Here is a 22,975-nt window from a genome sequence, read left to right on the forward strand (position 1 = left end):
CTAAGGTGCCCTCTACCTCTACTGACTCAACCTCCCGAATAACTCCTTCACTCAGAACCTTTTTCAAGTTACAAAAGGTCGAAGGGCCAGGAAAGATGAACTTACTGGCAGAGGCCTCTCCACTCTCCGGCGCTGTGATGCCTTCCACGTCACCTCTCAGCGTAACATCTCAGGGGTCAAGTCCACTACCCGATCTTACGATGCCTTCTTCGTCATGTCCAAGTATAACTTCTCGGGGGCCGGCTCAGCCGGCTCCGCCGACATCAACTGAGCCCAGGGTCTCAAAAACTACCCCTGATATTCCTGTGTCTATCCTCGCTCCACAATCTCTCCTGATGCCCCCATATCGAGAAACGGCCCTAAATGGGGATGTAGCGCCAGATGTTGACGCAGGGTTCGCACGTGAAGAAATGAACAGAAGGGGGCAACCAGCGAGAAAGAAAGAGAAGTTAGTCAGACATCAAATACGAGAATGGAGGTTGAAGGTGAAGAAGAGGATTGTACCCCCGAGAAAATGGGCAAATCCAATTCAGACAAAGTTCTAGCTCTACTACTGACTGAGATCAAAAACAGATTTGACGTCTCGGAAAAAAACCAGTCAAAGATTCAAGACACCTGTGAAGCTCTAGACACCAAACTAACTGCCCTCACAGGGAGGGGCACAGTAGTAGAAAAGGAAATGGAACTCCTCAACAAAGAGATCAAAACACATCAGAAAGATATTGACGCCTTAAAACTTAATGAAGGCGCCTTAAGAGAAAAGATTGAGTCGCTGGAAAATCACTCTAGACGTAATAATCTAAGACTCCTGAACATTCCAGAAGGGGTGGAAAATGAGGACATTAAAAAATTTGTCCTTTCTTTGCTGGAAGAAAGTTTCCCTTGGGCTAAATCTGAGAACCTAGCTGAAGACATTCAAAGAGTACACCGAGATCCATTTGGAAGAAATAAGTTAAAAAAGAATCTAAGGAAAATATTAGTAAACTTCAAATCCTACACTCTTAAATCCTACACTCTTAAAGAGAGATTACTGTCGGAGGCTCTGAAAAAAGGCAATCTCAGAAGCAGTGACTGGACTTACAAAATACGCTCAGACATTTCGAAGGCCACGCAGGACAGACAATGGGAGCTGGGCCAGCTGATACCCCAACTAAAAGCTCTGGGGGCCACTGCACAGATGCGTTTTCCAGCCAGTCTGAGAATTATGTAGCGAAATAAAATGTTTCACATAAGAGAACCCAGAGAAGTCATTTCGCTAATGGAGAAGAAGAAAGACCCATAAATAATAGAAACAGCAGAATCCCACGGCACTAATGCAATTAAGGTCCGGAGCCAAGGAGTATGAACAGGGCCTGTATGAGGCCCACTAAAGGAAAAAGGGAGGTCCCCCACGGGTGGGCAAATGTGAAGAAACATAAGAAACATAAGAAACACAAAAAACAAAACACAAAAAATAACTTCACTAGGGTGGGGTGCAAAGTAGGGAAAAAATCATATAACATTTGTCCTCAAGTTGCAGAGTTTACAAAGACCGCAGGAAACCAGTGCCACAGCCACTTTGTTACGAAAACCAAGGCCGAGAAAAAAAAAAATGGCCAATTATGTAAAGACTAGCATTCTATCTTGGAATGTTAATGGCCTAAGAACACAAAAACGGAGAAAAACCATATTCGAATATCTTAAAAACTCGGCATGTGAAATATTAATTTTACAGGAAACCCATCTGTTGAAGCAGGAATGGGAAGCTTTCACTAAAAATCTAAGGTGGATAGACACCTCAATTTGTACAAACCAGACATGTAACATAAAAGGTGTGGCAATTATTTTTAAAAAGTCTTTGAACATGAGAATAATTTCTTCGAGGGTAGATAGTAAGGGAAGAAGGGCAATAGCAGAGGCAATCATACATCAAAAACCATTCACTATAGTGGGATACTATGGCCCCAATTTAGATGACCCAGAACCCCTCCAGAGTCTATACTCACAGTTACTCGATTTTACATCACCTATAATCTGGGGGGGGACTTTAATATCATCATTGATCCGAAAATGGATAGAACCCCAGTTAAAAAAGGTATCCCTCTCCTGAAAATGAGAGAATGGCTGAAAATAGCAATGAAAGATCTAGCGCTCAGGGACATCTGGAGTCTTAAAGGGGACCAATTAACAAGGTTCACTTTCCAAAATAAAAGATTGGGTCACTCTTCTAGGATTGATTTCTTCCTCCTAGATAGCACCCTAGCCGTAAAGGTAGAAAAAGTGGAACACTTACCGGCACACCTATCAGACCACTCTGCTGTTAAAATAGACTTGAAGTTAGAACAGCTACCCACTCACAAGAGATGGACGGTTGATAGATCCCTTTTTTTAGACCAAACCTTTATAAATCACTTGAAGCTAGAAACTACTCAGTTCTTCGACCAGAACAGTGATGGAATGAGCAGCCAGGTAGTATGGGACACCTACAAGGCGGTGATGAGGGGAAACATTAAGAGCTTTGCTACTTATAAGAATAAAACGGCGAGACAACTAATAAACAAATTAGAAGGAGAAATAAGAGCGATTGACATACAGCTCCATAGGACCAACCCTGATCCAATAATTAGATCCCTTAATCAGGAGAGGAAGGAGAAAGAAGCATTCCTAAGAGATTCCCTGGAGGCGAGGGCAAAAGAAAAGTGGGAGACGAGTAAACTTGCTCACTATGAATATGGCGAAGGATGTGGTAAGCTACTCGCCTGGAAAATAAAATCAGATCAATCTAGAAATAAAATCAAAGAACTTTTAGTAGGGAATCCCCCTAAAAAAACCCTAGATGAAATAATCATTAAGGAGGAATTTAGACAATTCTTTGGGGGCCTCTACTTAGAAGATAGCTTTCCTACCAAATCACAGATCGACCGATATTTAGAAAATTTAACTCTCCCGAGTACGACTCCAGCCCAGATCGCAGAGCTAAATGAAGAAATCTCAGAAGAGGAAATTACCCAAGCACTAAAAAACCTTAAAAAAGTGAAAGCGGCAGGCCCAGACTCCATCCCAAATGAATTCTATACTGCTCTCCAGGAATCCTTATTTCCTCATTTAACACTTCTATTTAACGAGATCTTTGTGAATAAAATGAAACAACCAGTCTCATGGAATGAAGCAACAATAACTCTAATTTTAAAACCAGACAAAAATCCTAGTAAATGTGAATCTTACAGACCCATATCACTTTTGAACTGTGATTACAAAATTTATACTCAGATCCTCACAAAAAGGTTGAGCAAATGTGCAGTGAACTTAATTCATGAAGATCAGAAAGGTTTCATAAAAGGTAGACAGTTACAAGAGCTCACTCATCAACTTATTGGGGCAATAGACATTTCAGTCCAACAAAAGATACCTCTTTCAATTGTAACACTAGACGCGGCGGAAGCCTTTGACAGAGTTAACTGGGCTTTCCTACATGCTGTCCTAGAGAAATTCAAACTAGGGGCAAATTTCTTGGAGGCCATTAGAAACATCTATAGTTCCCCTTCAGCTAAGATCCTTGTAAATGACAGCCTGTCAGAAAAAATCTACATCAAAAGAGGCACTAGACAGGGCTGTCCGCTCTCCCCCCTCCTTTTCAACCTATACATAGAACCCCTCGCCTTATCTATTAGAAACAAAATAATGATAAAACCATTCTGCTACAAAAATTGGACAAAAAAAGTTGCACTGTATGCCGATGATCTAATGATTTTCACTGACAATTTTGCCGAAGCAAGTCCTGACATTGACCAAATGATAAAAGACTTCGGAACTATCTCAGGCTATCAAACAAACCAATCAAAATCAGAAATCATGGAATGGAATACTAGGAGCAACTCATTGCTGGTAAAATCAAAGATTAGATATCTTGGGTTGGATATAGTCAAGGATCTAGATACACTCTCACAAACCAATCTTAATAGAGTCACAACAGAAGTAAAGAAGCTCTTAAGAACATGGAGTGGTCTTCCTTTAACATTTCTAGGTAGATCCAATATTATCAAAATGGCTATACTCCCAAAATTCACCTTTCTATTCAGTGCAATTCCCCTGGAATTTAACAAACCTGCCATACTCAAATTACAGGGAGAAATAAACGGCTTCATATGGAATTCCAAATGCCCAAGAATAGCCTGGAAAAAACTCAGAAGAACAAAAATCCAAGGCGGAATAGCAAGCCCAGACATATTAGAATATTGCAAGGCCTTCCAATTCAAATACACCAGGATTCTCCTACAAAATTATGAGGCATATCCACCACACTTACAAGCGATGGTAGATACAGGGGGACACTTCCTATATAAATTTGGACACCAAAAGTTTTTCAAAAAGATTAAACTGAAAATTCTCCAGTCGGCAGCTAGGTTATGGCTGCAAATTAGGAAAACCACCAAAATTCCTTATTACAGTCAATATGCCCCACTCTGGGATTCCCCTGGAACTCCGGATTGCCTTAAAGACCAACTGGCCTTACCGTTAAAAAGAGCAGGTATCATGACCTGGGGGGCACTAATCCTAAATGGCAAACTAATTAGCTGGGACCTGCTGACGGACATTACAGAAACTCACTTATCAAAGTTTAAATATTACCAACTATCAAGTTGGATAAACTCAATAACAGAACCTTTTGAGGGAAACCAGCAACTGGAACTTAAAATGATTGGATCTGGCCCCCAGAAAAAAGAAGTCTCATTGTGGTACTGGTCTCTAATAACAGCGGGAGAAGAAAATTTCACGACTCCAGAATCGACCTGGGGATTCTCACTGCCGACTACAGATCTTTCGAACATATGGCATGCATCAACGAGAAAATGTTGGGATATTATCCAGTCCGCCGCACTAAGGAGAAATCATATTTTCACTATTCATAGAGCTTATTGGACCCCAAAGAAACTTTCAAAGTTCAAAAGTCAACAAGCGAAAAAATGTCCAAAATGCGGGGAAGATAAGGCAGACGATATCCATATGTTTTGGCAGTGCCCCCAGCTCGAAGACTTCTGGATAAAAGTTGGTAAGACTCTGACGGATCTCTTCGGCAAACAAATACCTGTAAGTATGGAACTAGTGTTTTTTGGGATGCATAAAACAGAGGTAAATACAAGTAATCTAGGCCTAAAACAAGAGAACCTTCTTTTTATATTAATACTTTTGGCGCGTAGAGAAATATGTATAAACTGGGTTTGTACTACTCCACATAACCATTTAGATTGGTGGAAATCAATTGGTAGAGTTAATAAATTGGACAGAAGTGGAAGACCTAGAAAAAAATACAACTTTTGGGAATTATGGGAGTGCTTTCACAATTCTTATGACCAAAATCAAGTCCAATGATTTTACTACTGGCAATACTCTAAACGATTAAGGGCTATTGGTCTCCTTGAGGTGTCGAGGTGATAAACAGATCTCCAGTTGCAAGGAAAACTCATTGTTGATGAAACTTTGAGTCGTGGCCTTAGGAACCCGAAACGATAGCACTGGTCTCCTATATCAAAACCTGACACATGTATTGCAAAATGAGGACAAAAAAAAAAAAAAAAAAGATGGCTACCTACCTGTTAGATGAAGGTGAACCATGCAATGGCTGCCACATGCTTCTGGGTGAGTGTGGTACTCCATCCTACTCAGGGGTGGGACAGGGCTACCTGGTGGAAGTTGTAGTGCAGTCTTCCCACCCACAGACACCCCTCCCTGGGAAGATGGCTGCCTACCTGTTGGTTTGTTTGGGGAGATACAATGGCTTCCGACTGCTTTGGGGGGGAGTTCTCCATCTTGATGGGCTGGGGGACAAGGGTGCATGGTGGGAGTAGTAGTGCAGGACTCCCACCCACAAACAGTACGACCTTGGTAACTGGCTACCTACCTGTTAGTTTGTTTGTAGTGATAGTATGGCTGCCATATGCATCTGGGTGGGAGATAGTGCTCCATCTTGATGAGCTGGGGGACAAGGAGGCATGGTGGGAGTATTAGTGCAGGCCCCCACCCCCTAACACCCTCCCTGTGAAGATGGCTGCCTACCTGTCAGTTTAAAGAGAGCAATGCTATGGCTGACACATGCTTCTGGGTGGGGGGAGTGTTCCATCCTGCTGAGCTGTGGTAGTTGTAGTGCATGCCTTCCACCCCCAAACACCCTCCATGGCAAGATGGCTACCTACCTGTTATATGAAGGTGAACAATGCAATGGCTGCCACATGCTTCTGGGTGGGGGTGGTGCTCCATCCTGCTCAGGAGTGGGACAGGGCTACCTGGTGGGCGTTGTAGTGCAGTCTTCCCACCCACAGACACCCCTCCCTGGGAAGATGGCTACCTACCTGTTGGTTGGTTTGGGGAGATACAATGGCTTCCGACTGCTTTGGGGGAAGATCTCCATCTTGATAGGCTGGGGGACAAGGGTGCATGGTGGGAGTAGTAGTGCAGGACTCCCACCCACAAACAATATGACCTTGGTAACTGGCTACCTACCTGTTAGTTTGTTTGTAGTGATAATATAGCTGCCGCATGCATCTGGGTGGGAGGAAGTGCTCCATCCTGTTGAGCTGGGGGACAAGGGGGCATGGTGGGAGTAGTAGTGCAGGCCTCCCACCCCAAAACACCCTCCCTGTGAAGATGGCTGCCTACCTATCAGTTTGAAGAGAGCAATGCTATGGCCGACACATGATTCTGGGTGGGGGAGTGTTCCATCCTGCTGAGCTGTGGTACAAGGGGGCCTGGTGAGAGTTGTAGTGCAGGCCTCCCACTGCCAAACACCCTCCATGGCAAGATGGCTACCTACCTGTTAGATGAAGGTGAACAATGTAATGGCTGCCACATGCTTCTGGGTGGGGTGGTGCTCCATCCTGCTCAGGGGTGGGACAGGGCTACCTGGTGAAAGGTATAGTGCAGTTTTCCCACTCACAGACACCCCTCCCTGGGAAGATGGCTGCCTACCTATTGGTTTGTTAGGGGAGATACAATGGCTTCTGACAGCTTCGAGGGGAGAGTTCTCCATCTTGGTGGGCTGGGGGACAAGGGTGCATGGTGGGAGTAGTAGTGCAGGACTCCCACCCATAAACAGTATGACCGTAGTAACTGGCTACCTACCTGTTAGTTTGTTTGTAGTGATAGTATGGGTGCCACATGCCTCTGGGTGGGAGGAACTGCTCCATCTTGATGAGCTAGGTGACAAGGGGGCATGGTGGGAATAGTAGTGTAGGCCTACCACCCCCAAACACCCTCACTGTGAAGATGGCTGCCTACCTGTCAGTTTGAAGAGAGCAATGCTATGGCTGACACATGCTTCTGGGTGGAGGGAGTGTTCCATCATGCTGAGCTGTGGTAGTTGCAGTACAGGCCTCCCACCCACAAACACCCTCCATGGCAAGGTGGCTACCTACCTGTTAGATGAAGGTGAACAATGCAATGGCTGCCACATGCTTCTGGGTGGAGGTGGTGCTCCATCCTGCTCAGGGGTGGGACAGGGCTACCTCGTGGGAGTTGTAGTGCAGTCTTCCCACCCACTGACACCCCTCCCAGGGAAGATGGCTGCTTACCTGTTGGTTTGTTTGGGGAGATACAATGGCTTCTGACTGCTTTGGGGGAAGTTCTCCATCTTGATGGGCTGGGGGACAAGGGTGCATGGTGGGAGTAGTAGTGTAGGACTCCCACCCCAAACAGTACGATCTTGGTAACTGGCTACCTACCTGTTAGTTTGTGTCTAGTGACAGTATGGCTGCCACATGCATCTGGGTGGGAGGAAGTGCTCCACCTTGATGAGCTGTGGGACAAGGGGGAATGGTGGGAGTAGTAGTGCAGGCCTCCCACCCCCAAACACCCTCCCTGTGAAGATGGCTGCCTACCTGTCAGTTTGAAGAGCAATGCTATGGCTGACACATGCTTCTGGGTGGGGGAGTGTTCCATCCTGCTGAGCTGTGGTAGAAGAGGGCCTGGTGGGAGTTGCAGTGATGGCTGCCTGTGCACATGCCCCCATGGTAATGTTGCTAGCTTTGTTTGGGGTGAATGTGAGGGAGTGAATGTTGGATCTGTGAGACATGTGTTGCGGAGTGTGTGGTGCAGATGAATGTACTTGGGCCTAGGCGGTGTAGCTTTGTAGTTGTGCAAGACAGTACATAGCAGTGTGGTGGTAGTCATTTGTTTGTACTTACCAGCCTCCACTCCTCCGGCTACTCCTGTGAGACTCTCTGTATGCAGTATGGCAAGCACCTTCTCCTCCCATGCATTGAATGTTTTTGGTGGGATGGGAGGGCCACCGCTAGTTCACGGTTCTTGCTCCTCTTCTCTTTCACAACCCTCTTCAGGTCATGCCACCGCTTCATGATTTCCTTTTTTGATCGCAGGGTGGTCCCTACTGCATTGACCTTATCGACTATCCTTGCCCAAATTTGTGTTCTTGTGGCTAATTGTGTCTGTTGGACCAGGATGCCAAACAGTTGTGGTTCCACTCTGACTATCTCATCTACCATGACCTTCAACTCACTCTCTGTGAATTTTGGCATTTTCTGTGTTGCCATGGTGTGTGATGTGCAAAGGGGTTATGGGTTCAGGGATGTGAGTGGTTGTGGTGGTGGTGATGTGTATGGTGTGTGATGTGCAGAGGGGTTAGAGGTGCAGAAGTGAAGGTGGTGGTTGTGCTGTGTGTGGTGTGAGTAGTGATGGTGTGTTGATTTGCCTCTCCTTTGTGCTCTGGTGTTGGGCCCTTCAGTTGTGGAGTATTGCAAAGGATTGTGTTAAGGGAAGGGGCTGGTTTTATACTCAGCTATGTGGGTGTGTCCAAATGGGGTATTGCTGTCAGGTGTGTTGTGTGGGTTGTCCTGGGATTTGTATTTTTGTATTTGCCATGTGGTTGTGTCATTGGGGTGTGTTCTGTGTTTTTGGGTGGGATGGCTAGTTTGCTGTGTGCACTTTGTGGCCTTGTTGGGACTTTTTTTTTGTCGACCGCCATATTTGTCACGGAGCGTCAGCAGCGGTGGCTATACTGCTGCTCTTCTGCTGGCTCTCCCATTCTTCACTGTTTGCGACCGCGGCGCTTGGAAAAAGTGGAACGTACCGCGGGACCATCGGGGATATCCTAATTTTCCGTGCGGTGTCTCCGCTGTCCAGGAGGTGGTTTGATTGTCTTCCGCCGCAAAACCGACCACCGCGGACGGGTTTTGGCCATCTCAGCCTGCCATGGCGTTTTTTCTTTGCCTCATTCAACCACGGCCGGTACTTTTTGGCAGTTGTTCCTAATTTAGCCGCTGGGCGGTTGATTTCCACTTCCATGGCGGTCTAGGTGGTTTTCCTACCTCCATGCTAATAGAGCCCTAAATGTCTTTATCATGTGGTATCTTAGGACAGGATTAAAAAGGAAAGGACTAGGGGTTATCGGCAAATATACCCTTAATTCAGGTCAACATGTTTCTGCCTATCAGCGACCCCAGCCGGGGTTCAGAGGCACTCTTCAGGACTAAAGGTAATTCACTCTGCATTCCATTTAATGAAATAACATTAAAATTGGTATAAATGTATACTGGCCACTACTTAGCTGTTGCCAGTAAATTTGAACGATGGCCCAAAAAATGTAGGAAGGAGGGTACACCATCTCATCTGATAAGTGATATTCTAATACCTCTCTTCAGCCTTGGGGGTATCCCACTACATACACAGATGTGTAAAAGTCTGTGTCCCTTTGGTATGGTGGGTGCCAGCAAATATCACTTATCAGATGAGACGGTGTACCCTCCTTCCTACAATTTTCTGGGCTGTCATTCAGATTTACCAGCTTGAACAGGGATTACAACGGTATTCCAAAACTGGTGTGCATGTCACCGTCATCTACTGAAGCGAGGACACGCTGTTCCTTGTTCCTAAAATTGGTGTGCATGTCACGTCATGTACCGGCAATCTGAAAAGTGACAGCGTTTCACAGCTTCTTAGGCATGGTAAACTATTGTAGATAATTCATACCTTGTTTGATGACTCTCACTCTTGAAATGGATGTGCTGTTGTGGAATAATGATCTTGCGTACATGTTGTTGGTTTACTAACATTGCACAAAGCACAAGGCTTATCTAAGGCTTGTGATACAGCTTCCAGCGTATAGAGCTGGGATACACCTTTCTTGGCTTCCATGTATCTCTCGCTCTGATGATACCCAACTAACAGGTGGTTCATATTAAGGGAGAAAACTGATCATTTGAGATAGATGGTGTGCAAGATAATATGAGGGTATGTCAGGAAGGGGAGTGCACCAGAAGTTGTGTGTGTGTATACATTTTATGACTTCAAGTGTGGGTTGGCTCCCCCCATACAAACGTTTTAATGTCTGAGTCAATCCATGTAAGCCCAGAGGATGGTATTAGTAGAGGTACCATCAAAAGAGGTACTTGTAATGCGGTGCAAAAAAGTTTTTTTAAATTTCGACCATGCCGTACAAGGATAAGTTGTGGTGGGCTCTGCACGTAAAGTCCTGCAGATTGCTCTCAATAAGTGGTATCAGATAGTCTTCCACTATGTTTACCAGTCCTCTTTTAATGATGGACCTTTTGGTGTCCATCTCATCCTTTACCTACATAAGCAGCGCATTGTTGTGTGGTATAACATAAGTAGGACTTCTCCTTTAATCTAAATGCTCTCATTTCTTTAAGTGTGAGAAATGTTCTATCACTATCATTTTCATGGGCTAAGAGACTTCTGGGGTAGTGAGTATGATGCCATTTGACCAAATAAATGACTTTACAATACGGTCGGATATCTGTATGCTGGTAATCCTCTAGAGAAGCATTCTGCTGCTGAGAGCGGTGTCACAGCTAATAGAAATAGAATAAGGAGAGAGGGCAGCTTTTGCATGCACCCAGGTAAATTGCAGAAATTCCCCACAATTTACATGTGCCATTGGAAAAAGTTAACCATTTGGTCTTTGAAATAATTGGTACTCATGCCTGCATTCTCAGGGTTCTAAGAATGTATCCCCATTCCACTTGGTCAAAGGTTTTTTCCACATCATGGGCTAAATTGATGTTTTATAGAGGGCTGACTTTCATTAACTAGAGCAGGTGTACCAGGGTTCTGAGTTTGTATCTGGATAAGGGACTTGAGACAATGCCAATTTGTCAATCATAGACCAATAAGGTAATGATCTTCCTATGTCACCTGGTCAAAATATTGTCTATACTTTTGATGTCAACATTAATTAAGGATATAGGCTGATAGCCGCATCCCAGTTACATCACCAGAAAGAAGAGTTATATTAGAACTTGGGAGCGACATGTGCGGCTCCAGTTTTAAAAATTCACCAGGTAAGGCATCTTTCTGAAGTGATCCGCAGATAGATCGGCAGATCTGCAATAGCTACATTTATTTCATGTAAAGAAATTTCACTTTGTAACAGAGTTCTGTCCTTAGGGGAGAGGGAGGGCAGGTTTATCATTCAATCAATCAATCAATCAATCAATCAATCAATCAATCAATCAATCATGCGTTTGTTAAGCGCTACTACTCACCCGTGAGGGTCTCAAGGCGCTGGGGGTGGGGGGGTTTCGCAGGTTCCAGTCCATCAAGGAGGGGGTCTGTCCAAGAGCCAGGTTTTTTGGTTTCTTGCGAAGATGGAGAGAGATGTTGTCTGTCTGAGGTGGAGAGGGAGGGCATTCCAGGCTCTGGCTGCGAGGAAGGAGAAGCAGTGGCCGCCTGATCTGGTCTTTCTGGTGCGGGGGACCATGACGTAGGAGAGCTGGGCTGATCGTAGGGTCCTTTGGGGTGCGTAGAATTTAAGTCGGTTGTTCAGGTATGCTGGTCCAGTGTCGTGGAGGACCTTGTGAGCATGGGTGAGCATCTTGAAGGTGACTCTAGCTTCAATGGGGAGCCAGTGGAGTGTGCGCAGGTGCTGGGAGATGTGGCAGTGTCTTGGCAAGTTGAGGACCAGTCTTGCGGCGGCGTTCTGGATGTTCTGTAGCTTGCATGTGAGGTTTTTGTTTATTCCGGCGTAGAGTGCGTTGCCATAGTTGAGTCTGCTGGTGACCAGGGCATGAGTGACGGTCTTTCTGTGTTTGAGGGGGATCCATTTGAAGGTCTTGCGTAGGAGGCGGAGGGTGTGGAAGCAGGAGAACGAGACAGCATTGATCTGGCTGTCCATTTTGAGTTCGGAGTACAGGATGATTCTCAGGTTGCGTGCGTGGTCCATGGGGGTGGGTGGGCTTCTGAGGGCGGGGGGCCACCAGGTGTCTTTCCAGGCATCCGGATGTGGGCCCATGATGAGTACTTCTGTTTTGTTGGTGTTTAGTTGAAGGCAGCTGTTTTTCATCAATTTGGCGACGGCTTCTATGCCTTCTTGAAAATTGTGTCTGGCGGTGTTATGTTCGTTGGATAGGGAGAGGATGAGTTGGGTGTCGTCTGCGTATGACACAATGTTGAGTCCGTAGGTTCTGACAATGAAGGCGAGCGGAGTCATGTAGACGTTGAAGAGCATAGGGCTGAGGGATGACCCTTGGGGGACTCCGCAGGTGGTTGGTGTAGGGTCCACGAGGAAAGGGGGGAGTCTGACCCTCTGCGTTCTGCGGGAGAGGAAGGAGCGGATCCAGTCAAGGGCCTTGTCTTGAATCCCTGCGTCGTGGAGTCTGCGTATTAGGGTGCGGTGAGAGACTGTGTTGAACGCCGCTGAGAGGTTGAGGAGGATGACGGCTGCTGTTTCTCCTTTGTCCAGTAGGGTGCGGATGTCTTCTGTTGGAGCGAGGAGGGCGGTTTCCGTGCTGTGTTATTTTCTGAAGCCGGATTGGGAGGAGTCGAGGATGTTGTGCTCTTCGATGAATGTGGCGAGTTGGCTGTTGATGGCTTTCTCGATTACTTTTGCTGGGAACGGGAGCAGGAAGATGGGTCTGTAGTTTCAGAGATTGTAAAGCTCATGTTTTATACCACATTGATCGAATCTGTAAACCCTGTCATAGTATGAGTAAAACATCTCTGCTGTGTTCATGTGGTACATTTATTTTTGGAATTTACTATAATGTTTAGCCATAATGGCCAGTTGTGCATTTCTCAATTTTAACTTTTGTACTAACATTTTGCTCACCTTCTCTCCTCATTCATGATGTTGCCATTTAAGTTTGTTCAAAATGATTTATTGGATGAATTTTTCATAAATATAAAAAACACAATACAAAGAATAATACCGAACAATATAGTATAGGTACGTATTATAACATAGGAAATATAAACATCCAGTAGTAGTGAATAGAATATCTATACCAGCATTAATAATTACATAGTAGATATAAAAAATAATTTACAAACAAAAAAGGGCTGCATTGAACATAAATTGTTTAATAAGAATACAAATAAGCATTTTAAATTGAAGAACATGTGATGATATAAGAGTCCAAACTTGACCACATATTAGATCTAGAAGGAGAGGAATCATTAGGAAAGCTTGGAAAGGAGCATTGCCCACGTCTAAGAAAAGTAATCCATTCCCACCATGCATTAACTGAAAGTAAGGTAGCCTCTTTCCATTTACATGTAATAGATTTGATTGTAGTGGAGATAAGAAAGTCAAACTTTACAATCCACAGGGGATAAGGTAGATTTAACTTTACAATCCGTAAGGGATAAGGTAGATTTAAAAGAGAAGATTTGAGGATTAGAATATGAAAAGATAAAGTTGTTTGTATCTTAAGAATCCAGGTTATAATATTCCATATGTCTAATAAAAACCGATGCATAATAGAACAATTGAGGAATAAATGACATAGGTCACCAGTAGCAGAATTACAATGCCAATAATTTGGAATATCTAGAAGTGTAGCTTTAAATAATTTGTCCAGAAACATTGGTAAAGTAGATAAAAATTTGTTTGTATAAGAGTAGCCGGAAGATAGTTAGCTATGTTAGATTTCCAAATATCCTTCCAGGATAGTTTAGTGCATTGAAAATGTATGAGTGATGACTAGGCCTGGGCAAAAATTTTGTTCCGTTCGCGGAAATTGCGATAATTTGACATTTTTGCGTTCCGCGGAGAGCGCGAAAATGTCAAAAATTCCGGTTTCCGCAGCTTGGCGATAATTTGTTTCTTGCTCGCGCTGTAAAATGATACATTCTCGCGCGTGCGCGATCGCCTTACCTGAATCCCTGCGTTCGCCGACAAGTTTTCTTGATCCGGTCGCGTTCTCCATGAGATGTTGTATTGTTTTTAGCCATTTGCGCTGTCTCGCGACAGTTCGCGCCCGCAGTGACGTCATGCGTCGCGCGATCACGTCTTTCTTCTCGCGATCATGCACCGCGAGAACAACTCAAAACAAGATGGCCGCGCCCGCAAGCAACCACATGGGTAAGTTGGCGACCCGCAACCATGCAGAAAATCTCGCGAACATGCCGGAAAAAAACTTCCGCATCTTCGCGATATTTCTGCTTGTTTGCGATAATTTTAAACATTCTCGCGATAATTTGCGAAGGTTAATTCCGCAAATTCCGCCCACCCCTAGTGATGACCATTTTTGATTAAAATGTGAGAAGGAGGAATTAGAAGTGGCAAGTTTTTTTGGTACACTTTTAGAAGCTATATGACCTGAGAGGCTAAACACAGAAATACCAAACTCTATATCAGAGGACTGAGACATAGAAAGTAATTGCGGGTAAGCATTAAGAACAGTATTACATTGATGACCCCTCCTTCTATCTGGATGTGTGGCACAGAATCTCCTCCTTCCCACATGCAGCCATCATTTGGGGTGGGGACCTTAATGTCTGTCTGGATGCTGTGGTGGACAGAGTGGGCTGCGTAGAGATGCATACAAAACAAGCTGCGGAGGTCTTAGTGGGCTTACTGGACGCGGGCCACCTCTGTGATATATGGCGCTCTCGCCACCCTGCCACCAAGGAGAGCAATTTTGTCCATTTCTTCTGGTCTAGTATTGATTTTAGGCTTGTGTCGATGTTGGTTTGTACCTGGGTACAGGGGGTGACGCACGAGGAGCGCACTCTTTCTGATCACTCGCCAGTGCTTCTGGCAGTACGAATACCCTCCTGCTCGTGACCGCCTTTTGCCTGGAGGCTCCAGCCTTCGGAGCTTACCGACCAGGTCTTTGGGCAGACAGTCGCAGAGGCGATACGTAACTTTTTTAAGGAGAATGAGGGGTCTGTGGATAGTGCGGGAGTGTTGTGGGAAGCTTTCAAAGTTACTATTTGGGGTGTTTGTTTTGGGGCTCAGGCTGGCGTCCTGCGAGATATTAGTCGAAGAATACAGAAATTGGCCTCAGATATATTGACATTGGAGCGCGCCTATGATACTGCTTCCTCTCCTGATAAATTGGCAGCCATCAGGGAATTAGTCACGGAGCATAATGACGCGGTAGACCAAGAACTGCTACACTCCTCTCGGTGGGCAACTGCGTGGTACTATGGCGAGGGGGGCCACCCTATCCGCATCCTCGCGCAAAAATTGGCAGAGCCGCGTAGTCAGGAACCTATAATAGAACTGCTAGATAAAGAAGGTGAGGCCCATCATTCGACGTCGGAGCTCTGCAATATTGTGCTGCGGTTTTATACCCGCTTATATGCTGCCCGCAGCTCCCCGTCGGCCGCAGAGGTCGATGACTACTTGGAGGATGCCGCGTTGGGGCGGCCGTCCAATTCTCATCGTGAGTATTTAATGCTGCCGTTCGATGAGGAGGACGTTAAAGAAGCCATAATGGCCCTACCCACTGGAAAGGCTGCCGGGCCGGACGGCCTGCCCAGTGAATTCTATAAGGCCTACGCTCCATCCTTGGCTCCGCGGCTTCTAGAAGTCTATGCGGAGGCTTATGAGAAGGGGATTCTGCAGCCCTCCCTCCGTGAATCTCTTCTTGTCACTTTGTTGAAACCTGACAAGCCCCCGAACCCCTGTGGCTCCTATCAGCCGCTCTCCATCATCAACATTGATGCAAAAATCCTGGCCAAAATGATCGCCACGAGTGTGCAGCCGCTGGTGCCCCTTCTGGTTTTACCTGATCAATCTGGCTTTGTGGCGGAGCGCTCCACAACCCACAACTTGCGTACACTCTTCTCCACTCTACATTACTTCGAACCCGACTTCCAGGCGGTGGCTGTGCTGCTCGACGCAGCAAAAGCCTTCGATTCGCTACAATGGCCGTTCATGTTTGTGGTCCTGACCAGGATGGGTTTTCCCCCCTTCTTCTTGCAATGGCTTTGGGTTCTTGACACCGACCCGGTGGTGAGAGTTCGGGTGAATAGGTGGGTGTCCTCCTTGTTCTATATCGAACAAGGCACGAGACAGGGATGTCCTCTGCCCCCATGTTGTTCTCTCTGGCCCTTGAGCCCCTCGCCTGCAAGCTGCGTCAGAGGCACGCGGATGCTGCTCTACAGTTCAGGCATCGCCCCTTGATCGTTTCCTTATACGCGGATGACATGATGCTCTACGTTCGCGAACCGGCCGTTCACCTGTCGGCGCTGCTCCGGGAGTATGTCCGCTTCGAGCAGTTTTCCGGCCTCGGAATCAATTGGTTGAAATCTGTAGTGTTCCCCCTCACTGCATGCATGAGAGAAGTAGAGATGGAGTATCCCCTGACCTGCACGTCAGACCCAGTGAAATATCTGGGTGTGTGGATACATGGGGACCCGGGTGTAGTTATAACGGAGAATTACGGTCGTGCTGTCACACGCATCTTAGAACAGGCCGAGCGCTGGACACACTTGCCCCTGTCATTAGCCGATAGATTAGCGGTTGTGAAGATGGCCTTTCTTCCGAAACTGCTCTACTTCTTTGTGAACATTCCTATCAAATTAAACGTGGCTATGTTCCGTACCCATCAATTGGCACTCCTCACGTATGGGGTGGCAAAAATCCTCGCTGCCGGTGGGATCTCTTAGTTCAACCCTTTATTCGGGGCGGCTTTGAAGCCCCTGACCTTCGCCTGTATTATCTGTGTGAGCAGGCCCAGGTTGCGCATTATTGGCATTTTCCCCAACTCTTTCAGCCCCATGTGGCTATGGAGGCCGATGCCGTCCTGCCAACGCCGCTGCAGGCAGTGACGTTTTCTGGAGGATCGGGCGGCCCGCGGACAGAAGTCAACCCTGCACTTTGCACGGCTTGGGCATGGTGCATGCTGGCGTCCTGGGCTGATCTTCCCTATGTCTACGCTCCCTTACTTCCCCTTGCTTCCCACCCAGACATCTCTGTGGCACGGGAGGCTTCGGCCCTGCGCGAACTAGCTGCGGTGAGTGAGACCCGACTCTGGGACCTGTATAAGGACGGTCGCTTTAAAACATTGCAAGAGGTACAGGGTGGCACAAACCGGGATTTCATGCTTGGTTTCACATACGTCCGTGTGCGACAGGCTATATGCGCGGTGTACCCATTGTATCCTGAGGAGCCCACCACACTACGAGCATTGCAGGCGATGCTGTCGGGCGCGGGGTGGAAGGGGCTCATTACTAAACTCTATAACGCTTCACTACGCGAGTGAGATCAAGGGGATCACCCCTCCTGCTTGCACTGGTACGCCACGCTGGGTATTCCTATAGTGCCGGAGGTCTGGACGGCATGTTGCCAGCTTACTGGCCACCTCACTGCTAACTGCAACCTCAGAATTATTCACTTCAAATTTTTGCATCAAGTTTACTACTTCCCCTCACAGCTCTATAGATATGGTCTGCGTGAGACTGCTAACTGTGTGCGCTGTGATATGGCAGACGTTGATTTCCTGCACGTGGCTTGGATGTGTGTGGGTGTGTTTGTTTTCTGGACTGCTGTGACAAGAATACTTACTGACCTGGTGTCTGAACCTGTGAGCTGTACTCCTGAGTTGTGCTTATTGGGTTATGTGAAACGCCTCAAGCCCTGTCATAGACGAATTGTCGCTATATCCACCTTGTTTGCGAAGAGAGCAGTTGCACAATGCTGGGGGGCAAAAACAGTACCTACAGTGAAGAAGTGGCTCCGGGATATGAGCTATTGCAAGACGCAGCTTCATCTATATGAAGAGGAGCTACCGGCAACCTCCCGCCCCAAGGACTTTTGGGCCCCACTTATGGCCTATCTGCTGTCCCACCCAGTTCTCCTGTAGACACCCAGCCTTGCTGTGCCTATCTTAATCTCTAGTTCCACGGATTGTGTATGACTGCCCGCTCGCTGCTCCACTCTCAGTCACCTCGTGGCCAGTACTGGATGCCTTTGGGGGGGGTTGTTCGTTACTACTTGCCTCACAGTACCCCATAATATGCTAATGCATCACTATTGTCAGTATTGTTGCTGCTACACAAGCACCTACTTATGGTTATGCAGATATGCTCTGTATGCTCTGGAATTTTGATTGTGTCATACCTGCGGGGGGTGGAGGGGGCACTTGCTTTTCATGTACCTAATCTTTTTGCATACTATTGCATTATTTGATTGTCTTCTCTCCACTTTTTGAAAATTAATAAACATATTTAAAAAAGAACAGTATTACATAGTAATTTATATTTGGGTAGTTCAGACAAAGGTAGGTTGTATTTAGTTTGAATCAAATCGTATGTGTAAAACATATCATAATGACAAATGTCAGCAACAAAGAAAATACCAGCATTAATCCATAAGTTCCAGAAAGAAATATGCTTATTATATTGAAGTTTAGGATAGAACCAAAGAGAAACTTTTTTAGTGGAAGACATAGTAATGGAAAAGCTACTGTCAAATGATAAAAGGGAAATTTTAGAGTTGGCCATAATGGGGGAGCGTTTACCAAAAGAACTATTTGCCATGGTAAGAAACGCAGTTAATGGATATGGGGCCAAAATATTTTTCTCCTGGATATGCCGCTTAGGTGTATTAGAGGGAGGAATACTATGGAACCATAAAAAACATTGTGCCACAAGTAATGCAAAATGGTATTTTTTTAACTCTGGAAGACCAACCCCACATTCACATTTGGGCAGTTGTGATGTATTGAGATTGATTCGTGCAGGTTTACCATTCCAGATGAACTTAGTGAATAGCTTATATAATTTAGCATTAAAAGTGGACGGGAAAGAGAAGGGTAACATAGACAATAAATATAGAATTTGTGGAGTTATAGACATTGTAATAGCATCTATACGTCCTCACCAATTTAGATGAAGATTAGACCATCTATCTAGTTTCTCTTTGGTATTAGTTAAAACTGTGGAACAAATGGTTACAACTGTGTCTTTAATCTAATTAGTAAAGGTTATACCTAATTATTTGAGTTTTTTTGGAGACCAAATTACATCAGTATTTGCCAGCATTGTAGAATTACAAAAAACATTTAATGGGAAAAATTCTGTCTTATTAGTATTTAGAGAATAACCAGAAACCTCTGCATATTTGTGAATAATATCAAGAATAATAGGTATAGAGGTAAGGGGATCATTAACATATAACACATCATCAGCGTATGCAGAAATTTTAATGGTAGTGTTTTTCAAATCAACAGCTGTATATGTATTACTAAAGCGGAGAGAACATAAAAGGGGTTCAGTTGCAATAAGAAAAAGTAAATGAGAAAGATGACATCCTTGCCGAGTGCCTCTATGTAAGCGAAATAGGGAAGAGCATACACCATTGACAAAAATGGAAGCTGAGGGGGCTGAATACAATGCTTTAATCATAATAATAAAAAGAGGACCAAAATGGAATATTTCTAAATTTTGGATACAAATTGCAATCTTACCTTATCAAATGCCTTTTCCGCATCTAAGGCCATTACATCAATTGGACAACTGGATTCTTTGGCAAGGGATAATACATGACAAAGCAATCGGGTATTATGAGCGGATAATCTGCCTTTCATAAAGCCAGTTTGATCAGTTTGCATAATATTGACTAATAAGGGTGATAACCTATTCGCTAAAATTTTGGCATACATTTTACAGTCCTGATTAATCAAAGAGATAGGATGAAAAAGGTATACTAGGGTGTGGTCTTTATTGGGTTTGGGAAGAACAATTATAGTGGCTTCATTAAAAGATCCCCCCATAAAAAATCTGTAAAAAGGAAAAGTAAAAAAGGGGATAATTGGTCCTGATGACATTTATAAAATTCAGCCGGAATACCATCTGGACCAGGAGTTTTTTGGGAATTCAATGCATTATTTGCTGTAGCAATATCTTTAACATCAGTGGGATTATCTAAAGCCAATCTATCAGTAGCAGAAATCTGAGGCAATCAACAAGAATTAAGAAAATCACTCATAACACTATCATTGGGGTCGAGAGGTTGATGATATAAGGAAGAGTAAAAGGAAAGGAACTCCATCAAATTATCCTCACTATCTATCACCATTGTACCATTATTCGTTTTAATGGCAGAAATTTGAATCCTGTCACTCTTGAGGCGTATATAATTAGCTAACAAATGACCAGATTTGTTGGAATTGAAATGAAAATTGTTTTTTTCTTTTGAGATAAGTAAACCTGCTCTTTTACTAAGCATGGAATTATATTCGTACCTATATTTCTGAAGTTGGGATTTATATTGTGGATCTCTAGATGTAATAAAAAGTCTTTCCACAGATGCAATCTGTTTCTCTAATTTGGTGAGGTGGAAGTAAAAAGATGTCATATCCCACGGAGGTGCAACCAGGAAGAACACTGCCTCATAATAACAAAGCGATCCTCACCCGAACTACAAATCCCATGAGGCTCGTTGCCGCGACGCTGGTGATGTCAGGACGCCTACGAGTCTGAGCGTATGAAGGAGAGCAATGGCGGCGAGAAGTTGCCGATTACTCGTCCGGAGAGAGTTGCTGTTTTCGAGGCTGGTAAGGGTGCTCTGCACCAACTCAGTTTTCCCCGTAAATTTGGTGGTAGTGACAGCGCGGAACTCTCTGCTTATCGTGGTGGCATTTTGGGGGTCTTGGCTGGCGCTTCCGAGACTACGTGTTAGACCAATCGGTGAATGTCAGTAAGACGTCCAAGGAACTCCGAAAAACTTCCCTGGATATTAACCCCCTCCTAAATAGAAGAGGAGGACGTAGTCTTCATAGAAAGCTCGGTGGTCGAGCTCAAGTCCGGAAGTCTAATTAGGCTTCGGGAAATATTGACATAGAGGTTTTCCCTGTTGGCGAGCGCTCGGCTGCTCATGCAGGGAAAACGGCGGCGACATCGTCGAATTTCTTGCTCACAGTTTTGAACATCTTTCCCTGTTGGCGAGCCTTCCACATAGCTCTTGCGGGGAAAGATCTTTTACTTGTCCCTAGGCGAGGCCGGCTGGCCTTCTCTACTCTGGGTTGATGCATGCTAAGAAAAGGGTCTTACTTAGCTGAAGATGCAGGAATACAATGCCGTTAAACTGCTGATATATTCCTGGAACAATTAACGTATTCCAATGGTATAAAACCTGCTATAACGCTGTGGTATCGAGAGTCAATGTTTATAAATCACACAGACTGGAAACTGGTTTGATCAGGTGTGGTTCCTGAAGATAAGGAGAAGTTCACTGCATAATGAACAGTTAATGCTTATGAAATGTGAACCATTGCTTTATTGCTGCCTGCTTACTTTTTGTTGCATACCTATTCTCAAACAGAGGGACAGCGAGTGAGCAGAACCTCGGCTCTTCCATCCCCTGTTCCTTCCTACCCTAAGGTAGCTCGAGGTGGGTAGCCCAGATATTAGATGTGTTACAGTTTAAGGGGAGATAAATGTTATTCTCGTAATTGCTTTGCCCTTTCCTTTACAGAACCACAACATATAAGCAAGGGTGTGACCCTATCTGACGTATCAGCAGAGTGGTTATTTTCTTTTACAGGTATGAGGCAGGATGAGTTAGGACTTCGTTATACAGGAGTCAGGGGGAGGATAGAACGCTCAAAGTAGCCAGCTGTGTTGTTATTCTTTGTATTATTGTCATTTCAGATCTCCCTCCCCGCTGTCCCCTTCCTACCCTTCCCTCGCTTGACCACTCCATGGTGTCTGTGTAACACTATCAGACCGTTGTGGTGTCGAGAGGTGGACATTATATACAACGTGCGATCCTGAGGATTCCTGGCTGCAACAGAGTAATCGGCCAACGAATTACATCTTCCCGATCGCACGTTGAGATATGACCACTCTGGAGGATCTGATGGGGGCGCTCCAACTAATGCAGACTGAGTTGGCCGCCTCTAGGGTAGAAACAGCCCGTCTGCAAGCCACGGTGGATAGGATGCAAAGGAATCCTTTCAATGCAGGCATACCCTACGCATCCTCAGCTTTCCCTTTGGTGGTAGAAATACCCACACCTGTCCCGTTGGCCACCCCAGAGAGGTTTCACGGAGATAGTAGTAAAGTGCAGGTATTCCTTACCCAGATCATGTTACATTTCTCCAGTCGACCCAAGGCATTTACAACCAACCAAGCTAGGGTGGCCTTCCTAATCTCATACCTTGCTGGAGATGCGGCTCAATGGGCAGTTCCGTTAGTCAAAAAAGATGATTCCTTGATCTATGATTGGGACTCCTTCCTTAAGGACTTTGAAAGAACCTTTAACAGAAGATCCGCTACTCTCTCTGCGGATAAGGATTTATTAGAATTAAGACAGGGAAATCGGGATCTAATCGCCTATTTGAACGATTTTCGCAGACTGGTCACTGAGCCGAATGGCCAGAGGCCAAACAAGCCGCCCTCTTTCACCAGGGACTTAGAGAGGAAATGAAAGATGTACTGGCCCAAATTGATCCACAACCGGCTACATGCGAAGACCTGATCAATTTAGTATTGCGGTTGGATCACCGCCTCTCGGAGCGGAAGGGAGAAAATAAACGCCGAGACCGTCCTTCTTGGCGTATGGAGTCTTCAAAACCCAGTCACAGTCCTTCTACCAATAGAACAGAACCTATGGAAATAGGGGCCGTGAGGTCTAGTCTTACCCAGGAAGAAAGAGAATACCGGAGGAAAAAAGGCCTTTGTATCTATTGTGGCAAGATAGGGCATTTTATCAGAGAATGTACTCTGAGAGTGAAAGGATCGCGCTTTGAACCACGCAAACAAGTGGCTGCTATCTGTGGAAATGTGGATTTTC

This window comes from Triturus cristatus, chromosome 5_2 (genome assembly GCF_964204655.1).
Source record: "Triturus cristatus chromosome 5_2, aTriCri1.1, whole genome shotgun sequence".
Classification (NCBI taxonomy): Eukaryota; Metazoa; Chordata; class Amphibia; order Caudata; family Salamandridae; genus Triturus; species Triturus cristatus.